The sequence below is a fragment of the Parasteatoda tepidariorum genome, chromosome 2 (genome assembly GCF_982258835.1).
Source record: "Parasteatoda tepidariorum strain Cologne lab strain chromosome 2, Ptep-v5.0, whole genome shotgun sequence".
Lineage (NCBI taxonomy): Eukaryota > Metazoa > Arthropoda > Arachnida > Araneae > Theridiidae > Parasteatoda > Parasteatoda tepidariorum.
The window spans coordinates 33641554-33661432 of NC_141756.1; the positions used below are offsets into that span (position 1 = coordinate 33641554).

General features: G+C 27.1%; 2 long non-coding RNA genes across 3 annotated transcripts; one reads left to right on the forward strand and one right to left on the reverse strand.

Moving 5' to 3' along the window:
* Positions 1-1131: 1131 nt before the first annotated feature.
* On the forward strand, positions 1132-5684 carry LOC147815172 (uncharacterized). The gene is made up of 3 exons (XR_015431344.1): positions 1132-1368; positions 3624-3770; positions 5500-5684. It is a non-coding gene; the product is annotated as an uncharacterized LOC147815172 (long non-coding RNA).
* A 4036-nt stretch (positions 5685-9720) lies between these two features.
* On the reverse strand, positions 9721-12244 carry LOC147815173 (uncharacterized). 2 transcript variants are annotated; one of them, XR_015431346.1, is made up of 3 exons: positions 12104-12244; positions 11950-11962; positions 9903-10034 (listed from the first exon to the last, which is right to left on the reverse strand). It is a non-coding gene; the product is annotated as an uncharacterized LOC147815173 (long non-coding RNA). The 2 variants fall into 2 exon arrangements; XR_015431345.1 differs by lacking the exons at positions 9903-10034; positions 11950-11962 and adding an exon at positions 9721-9839 and having other exon boundaries at positions 12104-12241.
* Positions 12245-19879: the final 7635 nt, after the last annotated feature.

Here is a 19879-nt window from a genome sequence, read left to right on the forward strand (position 1 = left end):
ATATTAAGAATGAGAAAACGGAACACTCTGTTCACATATTTTAAGAATGATTGTGGCACTTGAAGTCGCAATTTGATTAAAAACTTTATGTTTGGTGATGCAAATAAATGTTTCAGTCAGAATTTTATCAAAATCTAAGGAATCACTGTTGAGCATATAAATGGATTTAAAATTAATTAGAAAAATAGCAATAATCCAATTTATCAAACTAATAAATTATACCAATCCAAATAATCAAACTAATAAATCTAGCAATCCAAACTAACTAATAAATCTAGCAATAATCACTTTACATCCCCATTTAGTCTAGTCCTTTTTTAACACCCTAAAAGATAACTTTTTATGAACAATTTAAAAATTTTAGATGGTTTTTAATTTAAATCATTTCACGATTATCACATTCATGTAAGTGTTACTGTAAATATCATTTAAGGATTTTTTTTTTAAAAAATACATAATAATTCAAATAAAATTTTTTAGTGAAACAAAACAAAATCTAAGTATTATTGGTAATTTTTAACTACATTTGAAAGTTCGGGGGAACCACGCAAAAACTATGCAACTTTGGCAATTAGATTCGTTCGTGCAGGGTGAAAATGTTTTAACTGTAATAATTTTTTTTTTCTCTCCGGTTTTTGTTATTTTATTATTATTTTTTTCCTTCTCTTTTTTCATCATTGTTCTGTAATTTTCCCCTTGTTTTCTCTACATTTTGAATTTATTTTATGAGTTCTATTTACTTGCAGCTTAAGCTCAATAAATAAAACTTATTGTTTTTCTTAATCCCAAGTAGCACAGGGATATTGTAACAGCTTCAGTCTACATCGACCGACATTGTCAATATTGGCGAAAATCGAAATTGTGTGTACGATATTGTACGATTCCCGTCGATTTCACATTAAAAATCTGTTTGTAAAATTTTGATTTAAAACTTTATTGTGTTCTTAAATCAAAATTAATCATTTAAAATACAAAAAATGAATTCAAATTGTTATAATTCTAAAAAATAAATTTGAAATATAAATTTAGTGATATCCGCATAACACCCGGACAATATTTGATATCAATATTGTAATCGTGTTTTTGTCACGACATCGATCGTTTTCACTAAATAATGAAAACTACGATTTAAACCACTCGCAACCGTAACCCGTTAAGATGCTGTTTATCAATTTTCGCTACACCTGCGGTCTATTTATCTTTTGTCTTCTTATATTTAAATCTGATTTCGTCTCATAATATTTATATCTTAGCTCATAATGTAAGTTTAATGAAAGTTGTTTCGATTAAGCGAGACCGAAAACTCAAACCAGCTGAAGATGAATTAATGCACCATGTTGAAATGAGCGAATTCTCTGATCTTGGCAGGTATGTGCTGTTTTTAATATATGTAATTATATATTGTAAGTTGTATGAATTACATCGGTTTCCTTTTTTTTCATGTCCAGGCTGCTTAATTATTTAATTATATCACATTATTCAATTCTCATATTCAGAAACATTGGCGTAATTTTATAGTATGTTTGGAGGTGTTAAGCCTTCTCACATGCTTATGTTTATATTTTTTCACACCTGCAACTTGTACTTTCGATGAAAAATATTTTTTAATACTTAAACTAATTCAAAATTTAAGAGCTAAGCGAGCTAACAAATAGATCATATTTGCATATTTTTTAATTATTAATTTGTCATGGTAGATTGAAATGTTTTTTTCTCGAAATTTTATATTGAAGATTTAGTATATGTACTAGATTGATTTAATATGTCTACTACTGAAGATTTAATAAGATCTCTAATATTGCTGCTAGTAAGAAGTTTTTTTCTCAACCGTACAAGTTTGCAGCTATATCTATCTATCTATATATGTATGTTTAATTATTATTACGTTTAATGTATTTAATTAATATATATATATATATATATATATATATATATATATATATATATATATATATATATATAATGTTTAAATTACAAAAAAAAAAAGAATTTGATCATGACAATTTTATGTGTCTACATCTTACTTAACTTACCGAATCGAATAGCTCATTAATCAAGTAATGAATAATTTCAGAAGGGGTTTTGATATGTGTATATATATTTGCCAGAATTACGCCAATTTCCTCTTTTTTTTTTAGTTGAAGTTAGTTAACTATTAAATTATAATTATATCACATTATTCAATTCTGATATTCCCAAAGATCTTGTTTACTTTTATTGTTTGTTTACTTTTATTGGTTATGGTTATGTGCACTATAACAATTTGTCTGCTCCTCTCGGACTAAAGAAATGTCTGAAAGACTTGAAATATGACGAAAATTACCTTTTTTATTTTTTGACAGAAATTTACCAGTTATATTTTAATCATGCATTTAAATAATAACTTTTTGACAGGCTCAATATACGCCGATAGTAGCATAAATTGATGTATTTTTTCTGTTGTATTTTCGTCAGTTATTGATGTTGATTTTCATGTGGATTTTAAGTATCCCAATAAACAACCTGAAAAATTGGAATCTTGTATTTGGATATTTACTTTTTAAATCGATAATTCTGTCGAATTTTATCAGTTATTGCTGCTGATTTCTCCGTAGTTTTTAAATCTGATATCTTTATACAACAGCCTAATCCAGAAACGAAACACTCATTTGAGGCGACCGATTCGTGTGAATTCGTCGTCAATCTTTTTTTTCCACCAAGTACTACTGCATATTTAATGATTTGCAATTTTTTTTTATTGTGATGATTAGTTACAAAAGGTGAAGGTAATAATTTCTGTGTCCCCCGGCCTACCAACAAAAATGTGAAAATGTTACATGTAATGTTATAATAAAAATTACACGTTCAATTTAAAAAAAGCTATATATAGGTTTTTTTTTTAAACACAGCGCTTTTGTTATTTTAAATTAGCATGAAAGGTATTTTGCAGAAAGATATTAGTGCTAGAGAGTTTTGTCGCAGATAGCTCGAAAAAATTCTGCCTCATGGATTCAGAGTACAACAACTTTGGTTATACCTATCATTTCAATTAATGTTATTATATTGCTTTTTTAAATTTATTGTTGTGTTTTTGTTGGAAAAAATAGTAACTTCGGTAAGTCATGACAACTTCTTGGAATTATTGATGGAAAGTCAGGGATTTGAAAATCTAAAATGTCGCAGATACCCTGTACATATCAAAATCAAAAGCAATCCATAGCTGAATGTGTCCCAACTTTGCAACATATTTTGACTTATGTGATTCTTAAGTCAAATATTACTGTGATAAGTGTTTTGATGGTATGGGTATTTCTCCGCACACAATTTATACATAGAATTCTTGATAATTGGATTCGTTCACATACGATCTGATATTGCAATGTTTAATATATTTATGCAAAGGCAATTGCTTTGAAAGCTTCTCATATACAAAGTAAAGAACTAATGCAATATCTCTTTCAGTGAAAAGTGACTGAAGTCATAAATAATATATTATAAAAATGAAAAATTTAGATAATTCCTTCCTTCAGCAATCCCATGCCCGTTTTACTTATATCATCTTAATTGATGATAAAATATGAGATACATTTTGTAATGGTTATTAAAACAATATATATATATATATATTTTTTTTCTTCTTTCAGATATGTTATTTTGAAACCATCTGTAAAGGCTATTTATGCTCTTTTACTTCAGCACCATCTTGGAATTGGCGATGACGTATTGTAAATTAGAATGAAAAGGGAAACAGTGTTTTGGAAGCCTCTCAGCTGTTACAAACGCCATCTTGGGTAATTTTATAAACATAGAATTTTAAAATTTGTAATAAGACTTTACTTTTTTACGAGTCATTATCTTGCACTAAAATGGATCAGTTATTCCTTAAATTGATTACCCTGATCCTTCCTGTTTTATTTTGCATAGTTTGTATTCTAAACTCTAATACTTTTACATTTTACAGCATTGTATGTTTCAAAGTTCAAAAGTTAATCTCTTTTGAAGTTTTGTAATGTTTTTCATGACGTCTTTTCTCAACTACTAGCTATCAGGGTTTGTTGATTTAAATCAGCTTGATTTAAATCATAATTTAATACATGATTTAAATCAAATGATTTTTTTAAAAAAAATCATTGATTTTGAAAGTTAAAAAACGGTGTTATAAAGTATTGATACTTTATTGTTTTCTTTTCTTAGTTTTAAAATTTATTTTAAATAAATTGCTGCATTAATTAATTTTAGTTATTGAAATTACTTTCTTTCTTGGTGTGTGCTATATTCCAACACATTTGAAATTACATTTTTAAAAATCTTTTTGATTCTTGAGATTGATTGGATAGCATTAAATGTGTACAGATTAAAATGCACATTGAATGCTGTCTTAATATAGACTTGCATAGCTGTAGAAAGTAATTAATAAGTATGAATTTTTTCAAAAAAAAAAATTCAAATAATGTTAATTAAAATTCTACCCTTTGATTGATAAAAGCATGGAATTAAAATCTACATTATATTTTATTAGTGAAAAATGTATATTTCTAAAGCTTGAGGTTATATTAGAAGGAAATTACCCTAATGTGTCAAAAATAGAAGGAAAAAAAGGGGGGCTGATGAATTCAGATGTTTTTTTCCTGATATAGTGTCATTCTTCCCTTTCAAAGTCTATTTGAGGCAGTAGAGTTATTAACTGGTAACTGGTATTTTTTTTCTCATAATATGTTTATAGTCTCTTTGACATTATCAGATTTTCTCTAAAGAAATTTTGTGGAAAAAAAAATTCCAATGAGCACATAGATTTTTTAAAAAATTTTTTTCGCTTAACTTATCTATTTTGATATAAGATTAAAAATGAATATTTTAATATAAAAATATATAGATTAAATATTTATTTATTGATGAATGACTACATTTATAAACACAATCTGTTGCATTTATTTTGTCATATTAAAAATCAAGAGAAAAAAATCTCACTTTTAAATAAAATTATGGTTTGCTAATTGAAACTTTGTTTAATAGTTAAAGAACAGGGATCTGTGTCCAAGCCAAATTTATTACCACTTAGCGGTACCTTTACAAAATACTTCACTATATCTGAATCAGCGCTGTGGTAAGCACATGTTAGATGTGGAAGTTGTATTGACTAGCCGGGTTCCAATCCCAGCCGATACTGGAATTAGAACCTGGATCACCTCATCGAAAGGTGACTAAATAATTTTTAAAAATTATTCAAAGAAAAACTTTTTTCCAACTGTTATATTATAAAATATAATATTTTCCTTATGTTATAAACTTACTCGTAAAGGACCCCCATATAAAAGCAGGCCCAGTGCTCCTGAAAACATAAAAACTGCTCTGATTGTATACAAAAGAATTATCAACCTAAGGATTAGCATAAACGCTGCTAGTAGTACTTGCGTTTTGCTTATGTCTACTTTAGTTCATGTAATGTTTTCAATATAACTATTTGTCTTTTAATTTAAAAATATTAAAATTAACCACAGCTCATGTCTCATTTTTTTTCAGCTACTACCTTCAGACTGTTTAAAGAAACTAGCAGACTAGAAAAAGCTTAAAAATTTGGTGAAGTTCTTGCCACCGTCGACGACCGGGAAGGCAGGATGGAAGACTAAGTTTGCCTCAACTGACACAGTTTTGTTTTAGAAACAATTGATTGTATTAAAGAATACAATAAATTATAGAAATTAGTATATTATTCTTTACTGTTTAATAAAAATTATATTTCATTGACACATTTGACAACTGTTCATGCCCTAATAGATATTTTAGCTACACTTAAATGGACAAAGGCTATATGTAAATTAAATCGCAGCTTATTCTACCATGCTTACCCTATTTTAAATCAGAAATCTGAGGAAGTGACTCCTGTTATTTTATTATTACAACATCAGTGTAAATATTGCTTTTTTTAATCAGATTTCTTAAAATCGAACATGATGCTGTGAAGATAAGGAATTTTGTTTTCCATACATACTATTTTAGTAAAATACAGGTTATATAATACTAAAACGTCACAGCAAAAATGTTTATAGTTTTAAATTAAACATATTGTAATTTTAATCTACATAGTAAAATATAGATGCTGTAAAAATTATTGCACAAATCACTTAAAATATTAAAATTATTTCACAGTATAAATGGCTGCTTGTAACCTGAAAAAGAGAAAAAATATCTTAACAAAACTATTTACTTTCTAGCTTATTTTCTAGAATAGTAATAAAATATACCTGCCTACCCAAACTTATTAAATATTAATAACTAATATTTTAACTTTAAAATTCTATAAGTTTTGGTAATAACAAATAATTTAATTTTAAACAAGCTAGAACGGTTTTGTTATCAGCTTTTTCCAGGTTACAAGCAGGCATGAATATATTCAAAAACTAATTTTTATTTTCTCAAATAACGTAATTTTGGCGATTGTCGGCATTCCGCAGCATTCGTTTTTTGAATATCGTGTTGACGATGTCGGTCGGCATTGTACAACGTTTGTAAATGCAGAGAGATGTCGATCGACGTTCCCCAACGTTTTTACAACATCGTACAATATTGTTTTGCAATATTGAATATACGTTATAAAAGGGGTCCATTTTTATATAGTACAATATTTCGCTACGATATTGTACAATGTTCAAAGCTAAGTTTTTACGATATCGTTTTTGTGAATTGTGCTACTTGGGATTTTCTTCTTATTTATTTAGTATGCTCTATATATATACATAACTACTTTTTCTTTCTGACAAATATTTTACAGCATAATTGTTAACGTGAATGACTGAAATCAAGAGAATGTCGAATGTCAACAATCACATAGTCGCTTTTGGTGAATGTCCGAAATACTTATTGTATCCGATTAGATATTACTTTATTCGTCGATATTATTTTATTTATTCTCTATTTTAATATCTTTAACCTAAGAAAGTACGTGCCATAACCCAAAACTTTTGATTTTTTAAAAAAAAATTCTTTCTTTAAATCCATAAAATAATACTTTTTATGAATTAAAAAGTTATATAATTTATATGTAATTTAGCAAAGTAAAAATTTAACAATGCAACAAAATTTAAGCATTATTGTTAATTGTTGTATTTATTTAGGTTATAATTATAGTTATTTGCTATTTACGAAAGATAAATTTTCTTTTAATTACCTTTATTTTCCATTAATACAGTGACATAACTTTTAAAGACACCTTTGTTAAAATCAAAAGTTCAATTTTGATTTTTTTTTCCTTTTACAATTTGAAATAACTTACAGCATTATCGAATTCAAAATTTAAATTCTGATTTTTCAAGGATTAATTTCTTGATAAAACGTGATAGACTATGATGAATGTTCTTAGAATTTTTAACTAATAAGTTCCATTTTATACGATATATCCTTTTTTTTACTATGAATTAATGTGAAATATGGCGCAAGATTTTCTTACATTTCAGCAAATGGTGGTGCTTAAAACTATTTTATTTCATTATCAAATAACTTTAAAAAATTTCATTTCGACCTTATAAGACCGGATTGAGTCAAATGCATAACAATATTAAGTGGCAGATTATGTAATTTTATTCTTTTAGCTTTTAAGGACATTCCATATCTAATAATTACTAAATGTATGTTATAAAATGTCTTACTTTCTCAAAACTGTACGGAAATAAGTTACGAATGAAAAAAAACTGTATTTAGCTTTTTTACATTCTGATTGTTCTGGGCAAAGAGATTATTTCGCTAAATACAAGCCTAGACAAATTTATGTAAATACCCAGTTTTTCTATTGTATTTCATGATAATTCACGCTCTTTTTCAATCAAAACTGAATTAAGTTAAAATAAAGTATTATTTGTTAGATTTACTCTTACAGGAAATAGAGTATTTAAAAGTGGCATTTTTGTGTATACAACACTTGGATTGGTAATGACGTCAAGCTTTTCTTAAGAATCTTAAGCTTTTACTGAAACTAATTAGTGAGAAACTTTGTGTAGTCTATTTTTTTTATAAAACAAAACATCAAAATTGAGGCTTGCTATGGCTTCTCAACATGCCCTGAATGCCTTAACTTATACTTACATCAACATGTCTTATTACTTATACTCGCATTAACTATTGCCGATGCTGGCAAAATTTCTGTTATTTTTTGGGCTCTAAAAATTTCAAATTTTTAACATGATTTGTACAAACATATATCAATTCAGAGCATTCTTCTTAAGAACAAATTAAGATTATAAAAATCATTAAGTAAGTAACGGCGAGTGTATGCCTTTTAGTTTAGCATACTTAAAAACGATGTTATAAATTTTCATATCAATTATTTTCTTAGGCTCAACAATTGGAAACTTTTTGTATTCGCATAAAAATAAAACATTATTAAGGAATATAAAAGAAATAGGTGCCTCAGTGAAATTATTTATCTATTTAATATCAATTATAATTTATCTATTAAGACTTAAATAGTCCAAATTTTTTTTTTTCTTACCCTTTCCCATCCAATCATATAAATTTTCGGGACGCTTAATTAGTATTTTTTCAATTTATTATTCTCATTCTCGACTCTCATTCCCGTCGAGGTAAAATACATGCACCGGAAATTTAGGGTAATACAATTTTCTATAAAATGCATGACTTATTGTTTAATCTAAAATTAACTAGTTTCTAAAATAAATAAATAAAAATAAATGTCTCTTTAAAAAATTGTTCCCGCTGCTTTTAATATTATATTTTTTAACCATTGTTGAAATAAAGTTAGCATGAAACGAAATATCTATTTTATTTTTATTTACTAATTAATTTTATACGTCGCGTGAAATTTTTTGACATATTTGCATCGAATGGATTCCAAAATACTTTTTTAGACCGTCAAATAATTTGGAAAAACAGCGGATTTAGAGAGGATCAGATTGCAAAATGCTTCAAATACAAAGGATGATAGAAAAATGTAAGCCATGACCATAATTAAGTATTTTATCATCTTAGTTTTTATTAATATCCTAAATTTAATAAGTACAAATATAAATTATGATGCGAATCTTCTACACGCTTCCTCAATGATGATTCATAAGATTTCGAAAAGCTTATTTTCTTCCTTGTCATCCTATTTCTGGGTTACTTTAAAAAATTCCACATCCATTATTTTACAACAGAAAAATAATTTTTTTGAAATGTACCATAAAAAGTATAACCTTTATTTTCTGACTATATTATGCTTTTTTTTATAAGTATTTTGTGTTCTAAGTGTTAATAGCTCAGAAATTGTTCCAAGTAGAGTTATTACTGAGGAATTGTTCCATCTTCATGGATCTGATAGCATTTCGTATGGAATTTCCCAAATTGTTTCATTACTTGAAGATCAAACGTTTAAAAAATGTACTTAATATTGATAAGGAAAATAGAACAGAAAGTTTTTCTGAAAAATTGCAATAAAAATTAATAGAATTTAAAAGTGTAGAATTTTAAGTTGGTAGATATCGCAAATTGATATTTACACACTGTTTTCATATTTCAAATTGATAACTCAAAACATATTCCAGTAGATTTTTATAATGAAATATTTTAAGCATTATAAAAATAAAAAATATCTTTACTAATTTTATTTATTTATTGTACAAAGATACTGTAATCAACTTCTTGTAGCTGCATTGGGTATGAATTTTTACTTAATAAATAATTTCATACTTAAATAAAAATTTCTTTAAGTATGAAGCTATAATGAATGAAAGAAGTCAAAATTACTACTGGTCATATGAACAATTTTAAACTTTATTTAATAAAATAGTTGTCACAGTTTTCCATTTTTCTGAAATTTCAGCAGACAGACATCACACTTTCGATAAGACTTCAACTTAAATACACTTCACCTAAATTAATAATCTCAAATAAATGTATTAATAAGCATACAAACAATAGTTTTAGATACAAATATAAATAAGAATTTTGCACAAAAGGATTCTTTCCTTCATAGAACGGTTTTAAAAATTATTAATTAGTGGTAGCTTCTTCAAACATGGGAATTATATTCAAATACATACCAGGAATGGTAAACTCTTGTCAGGCTAGAAAAAACTGATTATGTAAATCTACCCAATACAAGAAACATCTAATTTAAAAATGGAAGTTTAATATAATTCACTCAATAATTCTATATGAAAATCTATTTTATTAACTTTTAATGTTATATTTTACATGCTTAAAGAAACTAGTTTAGAAGAAAAGAAAAAAATATTAAATTTCGTTTGGGTCTTCAAAAGAAAAAAAATTCACAAATGAAGTGCCATTGAAAATAAAACAAAAATTCAGAATAATATTTGCCATTCATTTAAAGCCTACTCATAATTTTAATTAGGTATTCACAACTCTAAAACATTACTTATAGGTTTAATAGTAATTTTTTCAAACTTTATTAAAACAATATATTTAAAAAAAAAAACTTGAAACATGTGTCTTAGCATTTTATAGTATTTTGTTTCAAACAGAACATTGGACATGCCTACCTACTAAGCATGGCAGTAATATTAGTTTGAGAAAGACAAGCTATAAATGCTTAATATAATTTTTAGATTCAAATATTTAGACACATAAATATATGGTTAAGCATTTACAGAAAAAAAAAATTTAAATTTTCGAGAGCATAACAACTAATATAACACAATAAATTTATCAACTTTGGTTTGCTTAAGCAAGTAGAGTAGACTTAAAAATAGAAAGACATTTAAGGAAATACATTTACCTAAATATTGTTATGAACTTAATTGCCTAAATAATTAGACAAATTATGAAAATAGTTCATTGTTCTTGCGTTATTGCAGAAATTCTTAACTGCAATTTTTATTGTTTACACCAGTGAAAGTTAATGTGGTTTATAGAATTTCATTGCATAGATTTTCTACTTTAAATAAATTACCAGCATATGAAAAAAAAAGTTTCACAGACATAAGCAAGTATAAACCTTAATAACTATATTTGAAATTGACGAAACTCTCCTCTGAAAAATTGCGAAATCATAGCTGACAACACGGATAGGAAAAAAATCCAGTAGATTTCACGAAATAATATAAATTTCATAACTGTTGCAGAATGTACTAAATAATTGACACAAAAGGGAATTTTAAAGATTTTTCTAGTTATCAAAATAGAAAAATTGCAATATTTTCCAGTTAAAATTGATGTCATACTTGAAATTTTATGTGTTACGTTTACTCATAATTTTGAATATTAATAGGCATTTAATTAATCAAATATATTTAAAAGATTCTATTACTATAATATATTTAAAAAGAAAATTCTGAATAAATTGAACATTTTAGAAGAAAAAAAGTTTTGACCCGATTTCTGACAATGAGGTTTGCTTCAATATGAATTACTAATACTTATGCAAATGTGCTTACTGACATCTGTTCTGATAGATGTCCCAATAACTAGCTTTTACACAATTAAAAACATTCATAAAACACAATTGTTATAACTTTCATCCCATAACACAAAAAGGCTATATAAGAGTTTATACACAGGCTGTGAAATTAATACATAACTTAAACAGCAGACAATAAGATCATGCATATGTTTGATACATTATACCTGCTTTTTTCATTTCATACACAAAATTAATTTTACTTTTAACAAACTGTAGTTTTACCCTACAATAAAGAACTTAAATTATCATCAATGACTTGATCATTTAATCATGTGCAATTTCAAAAACAATACTTAAAATCAGAACTTTGGATTACATTTCATGATATGATTATATGTACACAACTAACAAAAGGAGAATAATGAAAACTCCAAATGCTTACAAATATATCCACATAAATGTGAAATTATAAATAATTGACAATATAAATATAAAATTACTAGAAGATAAGCTGATTTTATATGCATTACAGAAAACTTTCATATCTTTAAAGATCAAAATTAAACTAAAAATATTTTGATAAAACTGCAATGTTTTACTCGAAAAAGGGAACTTACCAGTTTCGGGAGTCTGTAAAAATGGCACGTAACTTTTATTGTTGTCATCAATGCAAAATTAATTGCAGTAAGAGGTAAAAAATACAGCTAATGTAATAATAAGTTTTTTTAGAACTATCTTAAATCTAGAATTACAATCTAATGAACGACTTACCCTAGAAAGTAATTAACATCTAGTTAAGTTTGCAAATAAGCTTTAGTTGTTATACCGAGCTTGGAAAAACAATAAAAAGATAACCATTTTAAAAACATCTATATAGAAAGTTTAATAAACTATCTAAATAGGCAGTTCTCTGGCTACTGTTTCACCAAGTTTATCTTCTCCACAATCAGCTAACTGTATTTGGTACATAGAGATGCTTCCCGTCTTTCCTGTACATGAATCATGAACCACCAGAGAAAAAAAGTATCATTAAAAATACTATGCATTAAAGAATTACAATGTCAAAAGGGATAAATTTCTCACACAGACAAAATTTACAGAGTTAACTAATTTATTTTGAATACATAAATCTCATCTATCAATTTTGAAATATATAAAGATAATTTGAAGATCTAAAATACTTGCAACTTTAATCACCACATCTTCTTAATACAGCTATCCTAAAAAATGCAACCTTCATATTTCAACATTCCTTATTATAAACTAGACATTATATAAATTTTAGCATCGTACCTTAATTTTAATGACAAACAGTACAACACACAAGCATTTCTCTCTATATAAGTTCATTTATTATTATACATAAATAACAGACTATATAATTTCCAAAAATTTATGCAAGCTCATTTTTGCTATATTACCGCTGATTTAACTAAAACATTCTTAATGATCAAAACATTTATATTTTAAACAGAATAATTATTCCAATATGAAAACATTTTTAGGTTATCAAAAATTATCCAACAAATGTTTTAAACAATAACCGCTCAATCAATTAATGCATATAAAAATAAATTTCTAGTAAAGTTGAATTATAAAATTCATTCTCAATGGAAAATAAGACGTGAAAGATGTTTACGTTTTATAGAACGTAATATATTAACATTCATGCAATGTTTTAAAATTTAATTAGTTAAAAATAAATGTATAAAACTAACATATTAATAATTTTTACTTACCACAACAGATTAGATTTCTACTCCATGCAGTAAAATTTCGGCACGTGAAATTAACAACAAACATGCACACGAACACTGGCGATGTGGCGATTTAACAGATAGAAAAAGTCGCCACACTGATTGAAAAAAGTAACCCATTTTTCGTTGCCACCGGAAAGATAGGACCTTCACTTCCTCTTGCGGGTTCCTCTTATCTATGAAACTCGTCTTAAGACAGTCGATGTTGCAGTTGAATTCCACCCTAAGTGTTTCAGTTGAATTGAAACTTACGAGATTTCCCATCATGCATTGCGAAAGTTACGATTTCACCCGTCTTAAGACAGTCGATGTTGGGCTTTGCAGAGATTTGAAACCTTACTCTGTGGTGCTAAGATTATTTTATTAACTGATCATAATCCCCTAGTATTTCTGACGAGTGCGACACCCCAAAGCCCGAGGTTGCAGAGATGGGCGTTAGCCATTCAACGCCATGATATTGAGGCAAGTCACATCAAAGGATCGAAACTTAGTAATGCAGATGCATTGTCCAGACTGTAAATATAAACTAAAATAAGACTCTGAACATTTTTTCCTATTATTATTATTAGGTGATTAAAGTAAATACCTAGTGTTAAGTTAAACCTAAGATTCAGTGAATATTTGGGTGAATGTGAAACATAGTTTGTTTATGTGTAAAGTGTGACCCTTAAATTATTTGCCATATTCGATCTTTGGATCTAATATGACTCTGGGGGGAAGGTGTCAGGGTCACGTGATGTAATAACACGCATTTTCTGATGTTGCGAGCTAAAAGCTTGATATTATAGATATGATCATTCTTTTTTTGTTTTGGTTTTTGAACGATGGATGAAAAAGAATAATAAAATGGTGAATTAGTTTTTGTAGAATTTTGCGTTATTTCTTTTGTAAAAGGTTACGACTGACACATATATAAAAAGAAGACAAACTAACAAATGAAAAAGTTGTCACGAAAAATTATAATTCAAGTTACAAAACAATTTAGTTATATATTTGTTATTTTGAAAATACTTTTATTACATTCTGGAGTAGAGGACATTTCTAAAATGCTCAACACACTTCATTAAGTATTAAAATTTATTTTTTTGGAAAGCTATATTAATTCAAATAATTATAAAAAAACACAATATATAAATAAATTATATGACATTCCCTCATTTTATTTAGATTAATACGGGTTCCACGACCCCGAGAATGTCCTTTCTTTTTTTAATGTTTGTTTCCGATTCTCTTCTTTTTTGTGAAAGATATAGTTTCTAACAACGTTTAAGTATGATTCCTAAACCAGGTGTTTCTAAATATTTATTTTAGCGACAAACTTTATAGAAAGCGAATCTTTAACGACCCACTTAATTCTCTGCTCCAATATTCTTTTCAGAGGCAAAAGCACAGGGTTATAAAAAAAAAAAAAAAAACTAATTTCGATTATTATTAACTAGGGTGCGTAGCGTTTTTAAAAAGTGCTTATTTTCGATTTTTAAAAGCCCTTAAAGGGATTTTTTCTTTTGGTGTTTTTAAAAAGTGCTTAATTTTCCCTTTTTCAAAATGATATTTTTCCTATTATGTGGATTTTCGCTTCGAATTATGCAAAGAGACACAGCTCACATTTAACGTATTCACAATTAAATCAACCCCAATCTATTTCGGCGTATTGTCAGTCCGTAGCGTATGAAAATAACATTCGTTTTACATGATTTTTGACAATTATCAAAAACAATGCCAAAAGGTTTTTTTTTTCTTTTTTGACATGACGATTAAAACAAGATAAAACCGTAAATTGTCAAAAACTTTCCAACCCTGTCTAATTATAATAGTTTTTAAAGTGCTTAAAAATATTTTTTGAGTGCTTATTTTTTGTTGAATAATTTGGCTAAGCACCCTGTTAACCGTTTTTTTTATAGAATTTAAGATAATTAATTAGAAATCAAAATAAATTATTATATATTTATGTCTTCGTTGTCTGCAGGTGAAAACTCGCATGGAGAGTTAAAAATTACTCAATAAACCTTATTAATATATAATACGACTGACATTTTTATTTTCACGTGATATATTTAATTGTATAAACGATTTTCTGAAATATTTTAATATATGGGCGAATCTCAGGAATCATTAAACGAATTCGATCGATTCTCTAGGTGGTCCAGACCGTAACCTCAGGATTAATTGTTGTTAATTTACGTCGCACTAGAGCTGCATAATGGGCTATTGGCGACGGTCTGGGAAACATCCCGGAGGATGATCCGAAGACATGCCATCACAATTTTGATCCTCTGAGGAGGGGATGGCACCCCCGCTTCGGTAGCCCGACGGCCTGCGAGCGAAGTCGAGCACTTTACGGTAGCACAGTTTAACGAGGACCAATACCGCACACCCTCGGTCCCCAGGATTAATTAATTGAATTTAACATAATAAGAGCATCCAAAATTTTTGACGTTCACGATTATTTTCTGATATTTAATACATTTTCAAACAATTCTGGAGGAGTAAAAATAGTGCGCCTATTATTTTTTATTATTATCAGAAGTTAAAGGTTTTAGAGATCGGCACATATAGCAGGAAGCATGGAAGTTCACAAATATAATAATACAAACTTTATTTTTCGCAAAGCCTTAAAAGAAAAAATTAACAGAAATCACACACATTAAATTTTTTTCTTAAAAGTAAACAAATAAATAAAAAAATAAACCTAAATAAAAAAAATGCTTATAAATTTTATTGTTTTTGTCATTGAAAGTGTTTCTTTTCTTTTAAATTTATTGTGTAAGCTTTAGATGTATTTTACATCTAAAACTTAAGAAAAATCACGTTTATGTGGGCAACTCAAAAAATAGTGAATTAAATTTAATATAAAAATGCATCATAGTATGGCAAAAAAGATAACAAAAAGGTAGTGGCATGAACTAAGATTATTTAGTCACTAAGTATGACAGCAAGATAGTTCAAAAATGATGTACCAAAATATGACAAAGAAAAAAAAAATCATTCAAGTTATGAAGACTTTACTATGAGACAATAAAAATAAAACAGTGGTAAAAAATTTGTAAACAAGATTAAAAGAAAGTTTCTCATTTTAGTTACCATGTAATAAACTTTATAAAATTAAAAAAGAACAAATATTGATCCCATGTTTGCATTTTTCCTATAAATAGTCATTGACTTTTTTAATTAAACAGTTAATTAAAAACATAGAAATGTAACTGCTTTTTTAGCTTCTTGAGGAGAATAAAAATATGAAAAAACAGATTGTCTTACAATAGGTTTTTTAGATGGAACTAGAAAGACCTGCAACTTTTTAAGTCTAAAAGAAAAAAAGTATTAACAACAAAATCACCATTAATAAAATTAAATATGAATCATTTAAAAATAACTGTAATTCAAAATCTGCATTTAATATCTCTATAAGAAAAAAGAAATCTGTCCGAAACTTGTCCGCAGGCGAAGGGGGCAACCGTTCCTGGCACCCAGCTAAAAGGAGAACATTTAACCTCTAAAACTTTATATTTATTATTTCTAAAAGGATACTAACTTTTTTTAAGATGAACATTTTTCTTAAGCAATATATTTTATAAATAATAAACAACTTCAAAAAAATTTAAACGTGAAATTTAGGGCCTTAAAATTTACATTTTCTTTAGACTTAGAATACATTGCTAGAAACAATAAATTTTCAATTCATACACAACACTCATCTGGTACTGACATAATTTTGATTTTTGTTAAATCAATTAAGTTCAAATTTATCATTAAAGAATGCTTTTTTTAAAAAAAAATATTTTATTGTCAATTTCAATACAACATACCACAATTATTAAAAATTTTTACATATTTTTAAACTTTGCTTCATAAATTTTTAAATAAGATATAAATAAAGCATAATATAATCAATTTGAAATATATATATATGTTATATGTAATAAAATAGATTTTCATCAAAGTAAACATATCCACTAGTTTTGCCAAGGGTGCAAGGGGGAAAAAACACCATTATTTCTGCTTTTTTTTTCCTTCTGAAAAATAGATTTTATGAAACATATGCTCAGTAACAATAAAAGATTGAATAGCACAATAAGAAACAAGTTTGTTATAATGTAGAACAAAAATAGCAAAATTAAGAAAAATCACATATAGTGAAGGAAAATTTTAGTATTTATTTTTGCAAAAAATAATAATTACAGTCAGTAGATAACAGGTCAGAACCTATTAAACCACAACTATGGCATTAAAAAAAAGCAGCAGACTTGAATTGCAGTTGCTTGAGTGAGAGAGAGGAATAAAGCACTTTGAACTCGCTAGATGATGGTAGTTGTTTTGCAAGCAATGAAAAAAACGATGACTAAGCATCTTTCAGTCCATTGATTTTGTTTCTGAAGTGGCGCATAACGTAGACCTCTAAAGAGCAACAGGTGTTATGCCTTTTGATAGTGGAGGGTATAGGAAGTCCTAAAATATATTGATGAATAGAAGGAATATATAAAATGCCTTGTATCCCTGTCAAGGATTCAGAACAAAGACAATAACCATGGACAGTATACAAAGTCCTAAAATCTATTGCTGAATGGAACAAATACACAGAATGCTTTGTATCCCTGTTAAGGGTGCAGGATTGGGATAAGTAGTATCAAATACACATACTACTTGGGGATAATCTATTGAGTAGAGCATGGAAGTTTGTCCGAGAACAGCATATTTGTGAAAGCGGATGAGCCAATTTAAAAAAAAAAATCGTGTTGCAGTAGATGGCCTTTTTTTGCAAAAGTGGAGGGTTTGCTATGGTACAGTTCATGTAAAGGTAAGTAAGACATTTCTCCAAATGGTAAGTTCCATGCCACTAATAGAATAGTCCACATCTGTTTCCATGTTAGTTCCACATCAGTGTTGAATGGAAAAAAGTGCTGTGGGGACTACAGTTTAAAACAGATGCTGAAATCAAGGACTGCCTACACCACTGATTTTAACAGCAACATAGTTCTTTTTTAATGAACATAGTAGTATGTAACTCTTGTCACACTGGGATAATTGCCTAAATAATTATGACCAACACTTTTGAGTTTTATTAAATAAATTGTACGAAACAGCCTCAGCATTGCCTTTTTATTGACTGGTTCAAATATGTTACAATTCTCAAAAGAGCATTTCAAATGAAAATGTATTACTTTAACAATGTTTATCATTAAGGCACAAAATTAGATTTTCTTTGAAATAAAAGTCTAACCAAGGTTAGTTAAAAAAAATGTTGAAATTATTACTTAAGTTTCTTTGAATTGCATAAAGTTACAAGTATGTCTCATTATGCTTGTCAAAAAATTTGCTCTTAAATTTCTGAAACAAATACTTTAACAAATTAAATAAATTATCAAAGTAAATTATATTACTTCTTTTACCTTTAAAAGAAACATAATTAATGAAAATAATTATTAATGTATTTATTATTGTAATTATTTTAATGTGCAATGCACACAAAAAAACCACCCTAAATAACTTTTGTTTTGATTATTGGATTTTCATAGACTAGAACTCAATTTTGATATTTCGAGGGCCTAAATATGCTAACTAATTATGGCAGACAATATTTTAAGTTATGGAATCAGACACAAAAACGCCCTTTCTCTGAATAAACATACCTTTTTTTTTTTAAAAAGGAATCAGATTTCTGATCCTCAAAATATAGATTGTAGCTGCAATCTGTGAAATACGGTCCCAATTGTTTGGTCAGAAGAGTGGCCCTAAGTTTGAACCTCATAATGTTAATTTTATTTGCATATTTCACCACAGCTTGAAATTTTTTTAAACGAATTTAAATTTTTTTGCCAACAATTAAAAAATTCTTTTCTCTAAAGATTATTTCATGAGAATAATTTTAATAATTACTTATAATTTTTCATTTTAAATTAGCCTAAAAAAATTTTGAATTGTAAGATTTTTACATCTTTTTAAAAAATTTAGTTTTATTAGGCAAAAAACAAAATTTGAATGAAATTGGTTGAAAAGTTTCTGAGAAATCAACTTTTAAAAATGAGTTCAATGAAATTTGATTTCTCAGGAATGATTCAACCGATTTCGTTCAAATTTTGTGTTTCGCCTTGTAAAATTACATTCTTTAAAAAGATGTAAAAATGTATATCCCTTACAATACTAAATTGTTTCAACTATTATTAAAAAAAAATAATAAATAGTTACTAAAAATTATCTTTTCCATGGCTTTATCTTTGGATAAAAGAATTTATCCATGCAAAAATTTTTCCATTCACCTAAAAAATTCTTGAGATATGGCAAACCATGAAAAAAAGTAAAATTAATATTAAGGGGTTCAAACTTTGGACTGCTCTACTGACCATTTTATTGACCTATTAGGAGCATATTTCTTAGATCGCATCTCCTCCATATATTTTGAGGGTCAGAAATCCAAAAGGTATGTTTATTAAAAAAATATATATATACATATTTATGTCTGATTTTGTAACTTATATTGCCTGCACTAAATAAGCATATTTGAGGCTATCCCCTCGAACCATTAAGGCAGAGTTCTAGTACATAAAAATCTGATCATTGTATCAAAGTTATTCAGGTTGATTCATTTTATTGATTTTTTGAGTACTGTACATAACATGCAGTAATTAATGACCCTTTGATTTAATATTAAATATAATTACCTGTATCGTAGTAAAATTTAATTCAAAGAAATAAACAGGGAGTATTTTGACAAATCATACAGAAATAAGTAACATAATTTTATGAAAAATTATATACATATACAAAAAAAAAATATTAGATTACATTTAAATTAAAT